Source organism: Zalophus californianus, chromosome 7 (assembly GCF_009762305.2).
Source record: "Zalophus californianus isolate mZalCal1 chromosome 7, mZalCal1.pri.v2, whole genome shotgun sequence".
Classification (NCBI taxonomy): domain Eukaryota; kingdom Metazoa; phylum Chordata; class Mammalia; order Carnivora; family Otariidae; genus Zalophus; species Zalophus californianus.
The window spans coordinates 80,882,325-80,894,646 of NC_045601.1; the positions used below are offsets into that span (position 1 = coordinate 80,882,325).

The window sequence follows — 12,322 nt, forward strand, 5'->3', positions numbered from 1 at the left end:
TTTTAAAAGACTATTTCCTATATTTTTCAGAGGTTTTTTTGTTTTGTTTTACTTTTTCTAAGTGGAGTATTGATCTAGGATACCCAACTCTCAATATTCACACATACTTTCACATAAATACACCAAACCTACTAAATATGTTACACGTAAAAGCTAAGTAACCAACTATGAAATTTTCTAGGCAGGAAGAGTGGCAGGTGGAAGGCACAGTGAGGAGGGTAAGAATGAGAAAAAGAAAGGAAAACTAATGCACAATAGATCTGCACTTTATTCAGGGACAGGATTCTACATTCAGTCTATAAATCACACAAATGTGCAATATATTGATCGCTGTTTCTTTGGTCAACTCTCACTCACTCATTGACTTGCTCCTTCATTGAAGTCATGAGCTGACTGTCTACATACACATACACACACACACACACACACCCACCCACAGGCACATTTGAATTTTTAAGATTTAAAGAACAGAAGAACACATAAGAAATGTGTTCTTTAAATTTTAATATTTATGTTATGAAGTTTACTGAGTCAAAAAATTTACTGAATCTGTTGTTTCCTCATATTTTCTCTATTATTCATACCTCAATTTAATATGAAAAACTAGCTATGCCAGTCTAGTATACTGATAATAATCCTTTGATTTCCACCACAATCAATAAGATAGTGCCTGAGAGAAACATAAAAACCTCTTAAAAAGCTAAGTAGAAATTCTTCATAAGTGATGAAAATTTTTAGTAAAAGAACCACACTGTTTAACTTAATTCCTGCTGTTTTCAGTGAAGCACAACAGTCAGGTAGCAATAACATAATTCTTTAAAACATTACTGATGCTTTAGATTTGACTCATAGGAAAGGGAAAATATAAACCAATTTCAGTCTGATTAATTCAAAACTGACTAATTTAGAATTCATAATACAAACACACACACACACACACACACACACAACACTTCTTAGAACTTGTAGAAACCAAAGAGCTAGAATTTCAATAAACAGAATTACTTTCCTATGCTTTTCTTGAGGGAAAAGAGACAAAAGAATAGAAATCATATAGGAGGAATTTAACGTGGAGGAATCCTGCAACCCAATTTTTTGTGCAATCTATGACTATAATACTTCACAATATAGATTCATTTTCAAAAAGAGCATTTTGAAGACCTAGAAGTTCCACCATTTCTAAGATTGTGGTATATCCAGCTTCCAAAGCACAAGGCTTAGTAGAAGGACTACAGGCCTGTAGACAAACTGTGGAGCTAGTAGTAATAGCTGAAGCTTAGCATGCTTAAATAATAAGGTTAAGTGGCAGAGCTGGGGCCTCAACATAGATTTCCTTGACTAAAAGTTGGTAATTTTTTAGCTGCTTTACAACTACCTCTAATGTAATATGCAGAAAAACAATAAACCCGAATTTTTGCTAATATACTCTGAACTATTATCCAGTAATAATAAAGTATAATCAGATTCAGAAAAGCTTTATGAGAATACAAAGGAACTATAAGGCTCATCCCCTTTTAGAATCCTAAAAGTTCAAAAGCTAGATTTTCATGATTTCACACTTAAAACCCAGCTGAAGAATCCCCCTCTCTTTTAACCACCTGCTATAGTTACTTCATTGCTAATGCCTTCCTTTTATTCATTAACCCTTTGAATACAATTGAGCAAGAAGAGAACAATGCCTTGAGAGGCCTGATGATTCCTACTTCGTTCTGAATTTAGTAAAGTTAACTACTTTCTTGTCTTTTTTGGAAGTATATCTGCATCATATTTGAAAGATCTTAGAAAAGAAAATAACACAGAAGCATGATTTAAAAACACAATTAATTTACTTACTGGAAGTGCCTCAAGATTCTCATTCAGATTTCTGACTTCATTTTTGATGATGGATGAGACTTGACAACCCCATCTAGGTGTTTTCTTGCATTGCTAATCAAAATGAGAAAGCAGAGAAACAGGAAAACAGTTTATTAAAGCAGTAAAATCCTATTTAAAATATTTATTTCCAAGAGACTTAACACATTAGCATCTAGGTGTCCATACTGATGTCAGAATTAAAAAGAACGTGAGTGTTTCTCTCTTACGGAGGCATATCAGGGTTAAGAGATCATTTTAAAGGAGCAGGAAATGCCTATGTTTTAGAAGATACTGCTCAGACCTTTTCTAAGTGGGTAAGAAGATAGTATGAGGAAATATTTAAAGCTTAGATCTACATACTATGTTTAGTCATTTCATTTAGGTAAGAAAAACCTAAAGCGTCCATTAAGTGTCTGATAAAAAACGGTCACATCCTGTCATGAGCACACTATGAAGGCGCACAATCACGTTGTGTCTTTCCACGATGTCAGCTTTATTCAATCATAAAGCAAAGTTAAATCACAATTCTAAAGCAGGTTCAGGATTCCAAACTCAGTGACATTTCACCATGGGATTAAACTTGGCTTCTTACACAGCACACAGAGCAGGACAAAAGACAAGCCACACAACAAACAAGATGACAGAGGGTGCAGGAAGTTAACAAACCAACAGCACAGTCAGTCTGTGGGCACACAGTTGAGATAAGGCTTCGGTCTGGTCCAGGTCAGCTCTCGGCACTTACTGCTTCTAATGTTCCAGCAGTGAAGGATCTCAGTTCTGTTCGGGAATTATTTGGGCAGAGCATTGGGCGGCAGTTGCCTTTTTAAAGTGTTCAGACATAGAGGGGTCATGTCTGAGGAGTCTGACAGTTTGCTGCCAAATTCCTCCCATTTTTAAAGGGATTTAATCAGTTTTGGGACTCTGCAGACCTCCTCTGGTTCTGCTCGTTATCAGTTCTGGGGAGTCAGTTGATGCTGGTCCCAGCGATATCTCCTACCTGCAGTACCTTAACTGCCTGCGTCATTGCTTGACCCAGGCTCCTGCTTGACATGAGAGACTCCATTTTGCTCTCTACACATCCATAATTTCATTTAATTCTCACCATAATCTTATGTAGTAGGAATTATAATAAGCATCTCAACAGATTGAAAACATAAGGCAGAAAGTTAAGTGGACTGCTCAAGATCAGAGCTAGCCAGTAGAAGAACGCAAGTTCTTCTAACTGTAAGTCTATGTTCTCTTTCTAGATGAAGCACAATGCTTGAAGGTCTTAATGAGCTTCCTTTTGTTGATGTTGTTCAACCTTGGCCTACAAAATAAGAGGCAGTATCACACAGAGGGAAAAAGTTGGATTGTTCCAGACAGAGCTACATTTTGTAACCTGACTTCAACAATTCTGTGCCACAACAATTACTGAACCTCTCTTAACCATCATTTTCTCATCTATTTTTAAAAAGATAGTAATACCTATTTTATAAGGCTATTGTGAGGATTAGACTTACATAGTTACGGTTAAATTAGCAGACACAACAGAAAAAGAAAAAGGTATATTCTGTGATTTGGAGCTTCTATTCAGTCTTTAGAAAACTCAACAGTGAAATTTTTATTTTTCTGACCCCCGTCCCCACTAAAAATATGTGTTCTGCACAAAAGGTTAATAGCCATGTTTCAGTTTTGCAAAGGAAAGAAAACTTTATTATTATTATTATAGAAACCTAATAGAAACAGGAGAGGAAAGGAATCTACACATAGATGAAGGTAATAGTAGGCAATGAGTGAGAATAAGGCAAAGTTACATCAAATCAGGTACTTATAACATCCAACCTAATCAGCTGGGGAACCCGGTGGAAACAGTCAGGCTGGAGTCCTAATTGAGAGGCCTGGGTGGAGCATCCTCCCCTCATGTGAGACTTCCAACTGACCATCCCCATAAGGGCCATATTTATAGGGCAAATAACAGGGTTTGAAATGAAACATTTGTTTGCCTACATGGTTTGGAGCGAGATGCACCTCCATGTGATCATGTTTCTATATTTTCAAGAAACCTGGGCTATGTACATCTGCCTCCCTTCCCAGATTCCATTCTGGCAGGGGGCGGGGGGAGGTCAGCCCAGCCTGGAGCAGGAGGAGATGTGAGACAAGATTTGTAGCTCTTGGAATCCAGAACAGAAGGCCCAGTTCTGACCTGGAGGCCAGAAAATATATTGCAAACAACCAGGCTCCCAAGGTTCTTCACATAGCACAAGTCTCACAAACAACATTCCTTAGCCTGCCCGTGTATATGCACATCCAGGTGGTCGGTTATGCGGGACAAATCACAAAAACATTCATCTATACAGAATAATATGTCATCCCATTTTCTTGTACAATAAAATTGGCTTTTGTAAGGATTTGAAATGCGTAAGAACAGAAGTAAAGAAGGGAGAGTCTTATAACAAACCAATAGCGGTGTTAAGGAAAACCAGAGCCAGACAGAAGTTAAAATGGTGAAAGCAGATTTAATGCAGGAACTATTGCAATAGTTGCAATAGAAGAGAAGAGACCTCAGTATATAATCTGATTCAATTCCAACACAGCATGGGCAAGTAGGGATTTATAGACAAGGGCAGGGTGGGGGTCAGGGGATGGAAAATTATTAGGAGGAAACATCACAGGTCATGAATTTTGGCTAAACTGACTTAAGATTCTTGCTAAAGGCAGGCCACTGGATGATCAGATACCAAGAGTTGGATGAGGAATCTGATCAGTATCAAGGGTGATCATCTATGGAGGGTGGAGATTGTTGCTAAGTTGAGTAAGCAAGACTTCCGGTAATCTGGGTGATGGCAAGATGAACAAGTACAATGGTCAAGGCCTAGTTGAAAAGAGGATATAGAGGAGCCTGACCGAAGTTTTGTTAAGGACCAACACATGTGTTGTCAGTGGGCTAGAATTTCCTTTGTGGGCAGTTTTTAAATTAAAAATCTGATTATTTTAATACATATAGGACTATTCAGCTGTTCTATTTCTTCTTATAATCAGTGTTTGTAAGCTGTATTTTTCTAAGTTATCCATTTCACCAAAATGTTCAAATACATGACATCAAGTTTTTCACAGTACCCATCTTATCATTTTAATGTCTGCAGGATCTGTTTATACTCCTGATATTGGTTATTTGTGCATTCCTTATTTTTTATGATCAGTCTCACCAAGAGTTTATTGATTATAATTGGTGCTCTTTACCTTCTATATGCTTTCTATTTCCATAATTTCTGCTCCCAAATCTGATTTCCTTCCTTCTATTCTCTTTGGATTTAATTTGATATTCTTTTCTAATTTCTTGGCATCCAGATTGTGCTCATTGATTTCTGCTTTTCTTTACTTTTTTTCATTTCTAACATATGCATGTAAGGCTATAAACCTCCCTCTAAATACAACTTCACTGGTATCCCCCAATTTTTGATATATAGTATTTTCACTATTAATCGGTTCAAAGTATTTTATAATTCCCATCATATTTTTTATAATTTGATCCATGGGTTATTTGTACATGCTTCTCTTTATTTAAAAACATATAATGATATGCTAGTTATCTTTTTTCTATTGACTTCTAATTGCATTATGGTAAAATATTATACACTCCATGGCTTCTATACTTTCAGAACTATTGAGAGTTGCTTTACTGTCCAATTACGATCAATTTTTGTAAATGTTCCATATGTACTTGAGAAGAATGTATATTCTGCAGTTTGAAAAAAGCAGTTATTTTTTTTTTAAGATTTTATTTATTTGACAGTGAGAGAGGGAACATAAGCAGGGGGAGTGGGAGAGGTAAGGAGCAGGCTTCCCAAGGAGCAGGGAGCCCAATGCGGGGCTCGATCCCAGGACCCCCGGGATCATGACCTGAGCTGAAGGCAGACGCTTAACGACTGAGCCACCCAGGCGCCCCAAGCAGTTATTTTTAAAGGACCTAATATTTATTAGGTCCAAGCTGCTAATGGTATTGTTCAACTCTTGTCTATCCAGTCACTGTGTCCCTAGTCTGTGAAACTGCTGAAAACTCTACTCTCAGCCATACAGCCAGAGTTGATCAATGTTTCCCAATCAAGCAGGGGGTGATTGAAGGGAGCAAGTATAAACACCAGGCTCACTATCCAGAACCCCTATTCTCCTCCATCCTGGCCCTATAATTCTTTAATCTCTTGTTAGTACACTGATACCTTCTAGTAGATTTTGTGTCTGTCCAGATTTTTCAGCTAAACTTAGTGGGGTATTTTGTTTGAAATACTAGTCTGCCCCAACCAAAAGCACTGCCGATTTGTTCTCTCTCCTCCCCTGGAATGTGATATCTATAAGAATAATGACTGTGTCGGGGCGCCTGGGTGGCTCAGTCGTCAAGCGTCTGCCTTCGGCTGGGGGCATGATCCCAGGGTCCTGGGATGGAGCCCTGCATCAGGCTCCTTGCTCCACGGGAAGCCTGCTTCTCCCTCTCCCACTCCCCCTGCTTGTGTTCCCTCTCTTGCTGTGTCTCTCTCTGTCAAATAAATAAATAAAAATCTTAAAAAAAAAAAAGAATGACTGTGTCACTATTCCATCTCCAGTGCTAAGAAGAATGCATAGAGTAGGTACACAATAGATATTTGTTGAATGAATGATTAAATATATTCTCCCATTTCCACATTATAAATGATTCTTCTTGAATCAGCCACTCTCCAAACACTCATTCCCAGAAAGAAAGCCTTTCAGAGGCCCAACTTTTCAGCTGGCTACTACATATCTTTCAGCTCTACATCTAGAATAATTGGGTAGTTATCCTTTCTAATCATTTCTATAAAAGCCCCAGGAGTGCTAAATTCATTGACCATTATAAAATGCTTTATTATCTCCAAAATTAAGGTTAGAAAGTACCAAATTATATGCTTAATTAAAACAGTTTTAATTCCATGTGGGCTTAAGATTAATGTTACTCACAAAAAGTAGAAGCATTAGGGACTTTCCACGTGAGAATAATATTAACTATTGTGTTTGAAGTTGACAAGTCTTTCATCTGATAAATTCTAGGAGTCTGAAGACATTTGAAATGTCTATTTATTCCAGTTATTTCCCCAAGGAGTCTAAAATGATTTTTCCAAACAAGGTAACTTTTATCTTCATTGAAAACACAGTTCAGATATTACTATACCAATTCATATACAAGAAGACCAACAGAGATGGCATAAACTTATCCAAGGTCACAGAAGTTAGTCAGTAATTTTTAGATTCATAGTCCTATCTCCTGACTGTGCTCTGAGCCACTATATAAATGGTAGAGTTTAAAATTGTTTAACAGGGGAGCACCAATAAAAATTAAGATTCTATCGTTGAAAAACAAGTGAAATAAAGATTAGTAGGTAAGTAGGTATTAACCTCCTGGGAAATCTCCTAGAATGAATCATTTAAAGAATTTTACGCATTTGCTCCAACTATGTTTTTCTCTTGCTTTCTTTCTATCCTTCCCAAGGAGTTAAAATGACAAGCCAAAAAGTAAGGGGCAACCACTCTGCTCTCCACAGACAGCTTCACTGCTAACTGACCTACTGCCACGGAAGCCCTTCATCTCTGCTAGTGACCACTAGCTTCAGGAACACCTAAAATCAGATGTCTGAGTTGGGTATTCAAAGACAACAAGGCCTTTTACACATCCAGTGAATTATAAACTTCTCTAGCTTTAATTAGATTAGAAAAAGATAACTGCCTAGCAAATCTAGATGAAGAGCTAAAAAGGTGATATAGCCAACCAAAAAGTGTAGCCTTCAGGAGATTTGGATCTCCAGAATTAGATGTCATGCAGGCTGCTCAGCTCAGAATGCTAACTTAAGAAGGCTGATATTCTTTATTCATTGTGAACCTCCTGGGCGTAACCTGATCCCTGGTACGTAGTAGGAGTATCACAGTTGCAAGTAATAGAAAGTCTGGCTCATTTAATCTAAAACAGAATCATTAAAAGTATATTGGTGTCCTAGTAACAACCAAAGAGGACCAATGGTCTTTGTTTATTGGTATTACCAATACAAACTCAAGAATTTTATGTATTTGCTATTTTTCAATCCATTGCAGTCATTAATACGTTTTCAATTTAAAATCCTATCATATATTCCATGATTATATCTGTCTATATTTTATTGTTTAAATAAACATTTTTGTTGAAATATAACATCAGATATATATAAGTGTACCAAAGTATACAATTTGATTACAAAGATACACACAACCACGCAAACACAACCAGATGGAGATATAAAATATTATCAACAACCCCAAAAGTTCTCCCTGAGTAACCATCCCCTTTCTATCTTGAATCGTATCATCATGTTAGTTTTGCCTGTTTTTGAACTTTATATGAATGGATTCATGAACTATGTTCTCTTTTGTATCTAGCTCCATTTATTCAGCATTATGCTTGTGAGATCCCTCCACGTTGTTAAATGCAGCAATGATCTGTTCGTTTTCATTGCTATACAATATTCAATTGCTGAAATATACAATCATTTATTTATCCATTCTAATTAGTGGATATTTTGATTGTTTCTAGATTTTAGATTTTGTGACTCATCAGCTTCTACAAGTAGTCTTTTAGGTGTCGTTGGTGCACACACGTATGCAATTATATTGAGGATGTAACTAGACATGGAATTGCTGAGTCAAAGAATGTGCATATGTTATATTTTAGTAGATACTGTCAAACAGTCTTCCAAAATGGAAATTTACAACTCACACTCCCATCCATCAGCAAGGTTAGAGTCCTCGTTACTCCACATAATCGCCAACATATGATACTTGGAACGCTGACAGTATTTTCCATCTTCTTACTTTCAGCTGCTCTCTTAGGTGTTTAGTGAGAATTTACTGGTGTTTTAATTTGCATTTACCTGCTAACTAATGAGGTTGGGGACATTTTTCTATATTTAATGGAAACATTTGGTATCTTTTGTTACATTTGCTAAAACAAGTGAATTCATTGCAGGGAGGGCTTTTGGGTTAGCATTCACATGAGATACAATATTGTCCCATTGTGACACTCTGGGCCCATTCTGAGAGGTCCATCTAATAACTCTTCCTAAAACCTCCTCAGTCCTCTCCTTTAATTGTGTTTCTTTTAAGTTCCTGACCATCCAGCCAGACTAATTGCCTCATCTTATAAATGGGACAGATCCATGCTCCAACTATCTCTCCTTCTAGAAAATGAAGACAAAGGTTGAGTTTCCACTTACTAGGAATATCTCCCTCCCCCACTGTCCCACAGACATACCTGAGGGAACCGCAATGACTTGCCAGTGCACCTTGGGCTGACTGACCTCAGTCAATCTGACTATGCAGTCAAAGCTATGGGTTAAAAGGAGCAGGCACACTATAAGTGTGACTCTGTTATTCATGTGTCTTGTTTGTCTTCAAGATCTGCTTAGACCTAAGCCCATATTTCCACTTCATCTGATAAGGAAGTATTCCTGGGCATGCTCCAACTTTACGGCTTGATATGCCAATTAATGGGTAGCTTTTGTTGCATGTTCAACCAATGAACTATGGTAAGGCTTTGATCTCTCCCAGGGGCTGGGAGCAAAGCAGGAACTCTTTCCCAAAAGGAAATTAGCTGTTTGCTGAAAAGGGTCTAGTTTTTCTCTAAAGTTCAGGAGACTACTGCTATTATTCTCCAACTGGAATTTAGCACAGCTACATAAAATTCTTATTTTCCCAGATACTTCAGACATCGTTGAGTCTTAAGGCCAACTAACCAACCAAAGATCCACAGAAATGATCCAGCAGAAGAACTACTGCCATTCGTCTGGAAAATAAACTCAACACCTTGTACCTCTGACAAAACCGACAGAAGGCACTACCCAGAAAACTACAGCCACTATTGGATTCGTTCAGTATCACTGCTTCCGTCAGATTCTGCACAGGCCCAGCTTCTTCACATCACTAGCTTTTGACTAAAGTTCTAGGGCAGGTACATTAATTAGCAGAGCCTAGATCACATGTCCATGCCCCAGCTGCAAGGGAGACTGAGAAAGCAAATACCTAGATTTTTTTCCCCCCTCAGGCAATTCTGAAACAGGAAAGAGATTTAAATTCTGGGTAGTCAAAATGAATACAAAAAGTTCACTTCATTAGGCATTCAATAGGTGATTGTTGATCTGAATTAAACTGACCTCACTTCTCTCCTTTCATATCAAGATAAAAATGAGAGGAACTGTGAGCCAAGGTTTAACAGCTGGTCCCATACACAGCATGGGGACACCTGGGAAATTTGACCCTGGATTTACTTCTTGGACCACTGCTCTCCAGAATATAGTGAGTTAAGGTAAATACATGAACATTTAACTGTGTGTCATTCTCTAACAAAGAGATGCATCTTGTTAAGAAAGTAAATTATGTTCTCTTTCAACATATGGTTGAATTTCGTGTTACAAAAATCTTGGGAGTCTGTATCAGTTAGGGCTATTTAAGTTGAAAGAGATCAAAAATCAAATGAGCTTACCAAAGTTAATTCAATAAACAGAAGTAGTTCTTAGTTCAGGCAGAGATTGATCATCCAGCTCAAAAAAAAATTTTTTTGCCCAAGATCTAACTTATCATTGTTTTTCTGTACTGACTTCTGTTGTCTCAGTTTCATGTACAGGCACTACACAGTGCTCAATGGTCCCTCCTACCAACACACACACACACACACACACACACACACACACACACACGCACACACACACTCACTAGACCAGACTACCTGTAGAGGTAGCCAAATAGATGCCATGGTTATAAACCTGAGAGACTCACATGCATATGCCAGTAACTACTGTAGAGGAAAGTAGAAGCTTCTCTTTTCCACAAAATTTAGCAAATATCTCCTCACCATTCTAATGTCTTTGATTGGTTTATATGTCCATCTCTGAACCAGGTATTATGACTGGGAAAATGGGATGGCAGGCCAGCTTAATTTAAGATTATGAAAACTTAACCATGAAGCTAGGAATGGGTAAATCTGCCCTAAAAAAAGATATGACTGAAAACAAAAAAGAGTGGTTCCCCCAAAGGAAACATCTTGGAAAGGCAGGGTACTATTGGTAGAACAGCAAGGAAATAGGTAGGAGAAGACACACAACAAAAGCCCATTTGAGACTGTTTTGGATTTTCTGTATAATTGCAGTCACCCCTTTATTCAGTGTTTAAGAAGTATGCAGTCCATTAAAGACTATTACTACTATGCCATTTTTAAAGGATTAAATGATTTTTCAGTGATGGAATCCATTCATATTTACTAATTTATTATCCTTCTCAAATGTTCATATGCCCACTATTATCTGTCAGTCCAAAAACTCAGATACTAATGTTTCTATTTGACTCGTACCAATGATATTAAAGTTTGCTGTTAGGGGTTCCAAGGAGTGTCATAGATAGATTCACAAACTTCATGTGTTCCCCCAGGCACCATGCTCTTTGTTCTTTAGATAAGAATTCTTTTTTTTTTTTTTTCAGAATTCTTTAAGATGTTTCCAGTGCTAAGAATAGTCTCTGAAATTACTGTGAAAATCACATTACAGTTGAAATATCTTCAGTTGAGGGCACTGAAAATCATGATCACTTGGGTAACTTCTCTCTCTAAAATTGTTTTGAACTTGTAGATTTTCGTGTTCCAACAAGCAAAATGCCAGCTACTGCAGTTTATCTATTGGCTTCTTTCTTCCTCTAGGAGATCCCAGGAATCACCAAAATCAATCCCCAGCTTGTCACAGCAGCTTAAGAAGTCTGTACTTCTACAATACATTTACAATTCATAAAAAGTCAGTAATAGGCTAAAATGTTAAGGAAAAACCCCTAAATTTTGCAGTACTGGCAGACACTGACTTATTGTAGCTAAGTTCACTGTCTCTGGCACCCAACTGAGCAACTGAAATAATGCATTTTTATACTAGTGACAACCCTCGTATAGGATGCGGCCTAGAAAGGAGAGGAACAAGACAGGTATGTCACTTGGTGCAGAAACAGGCAGCTTGACATTTGGCTTCCTCTGTACCTGGACTCTGAAAGAAAACCAGGCAAGCTGCCAGCCACCATTCCAATACCCCAGAGGAAAGATACCTGCTGAGATCGCACATCCACTTCCAGGGGAGAGAGAAATTTTTGCCTTTGTGGACGCCCTCTCCAGAAGTTGCTGGCTTTCTGCACTGCCCATCTTACTCAGCAAACCAAAGAGAAGAGAGTGCTAGGGAAGCATTTTCTATTCACTTTTCACAGCCTGTCATTTGCGCTGACCTCAGGAATAGAGTACTGAGCATTTGTCAAAGCAGCAGAGACAACCTGTCTGGGGAACTTTTATTCAGGTTGCTTTCTAATTTGGGATGGCAGCAATCTGTAGGAATAGTCCTGGCAAGTGTAAAGGAAAAGAAAACCAGAGGCTGCTCTGCCTTTGCAGCCATGTGATTTCTGATGATACTGAATAATATTAGGAGAATGACTG

General features: G+C 37.9%; 1 long non-coding RNA gene across 1 annotated transcript; it reads left to right on the plus strand.

Moving 5' to 3' along the window:
- Positions 1–2,438: 2,438 nt before the first annotated feature.
- LOC113927807 lies at positions 2,439–11,817 on the plus strand. Its single transcript, XR_003521748.1, has 4 exons — positions 2,439–2,577; positions 9,566–9,817; positions 10,045–10,171; positions 11,555–11,817. It is a non-coding gene; the product is annotated as an uncharacterized LOC113927807 (long non-coding RNA).
- Positions 11,818–12,322: the final 505 nt, after the last annotated feature.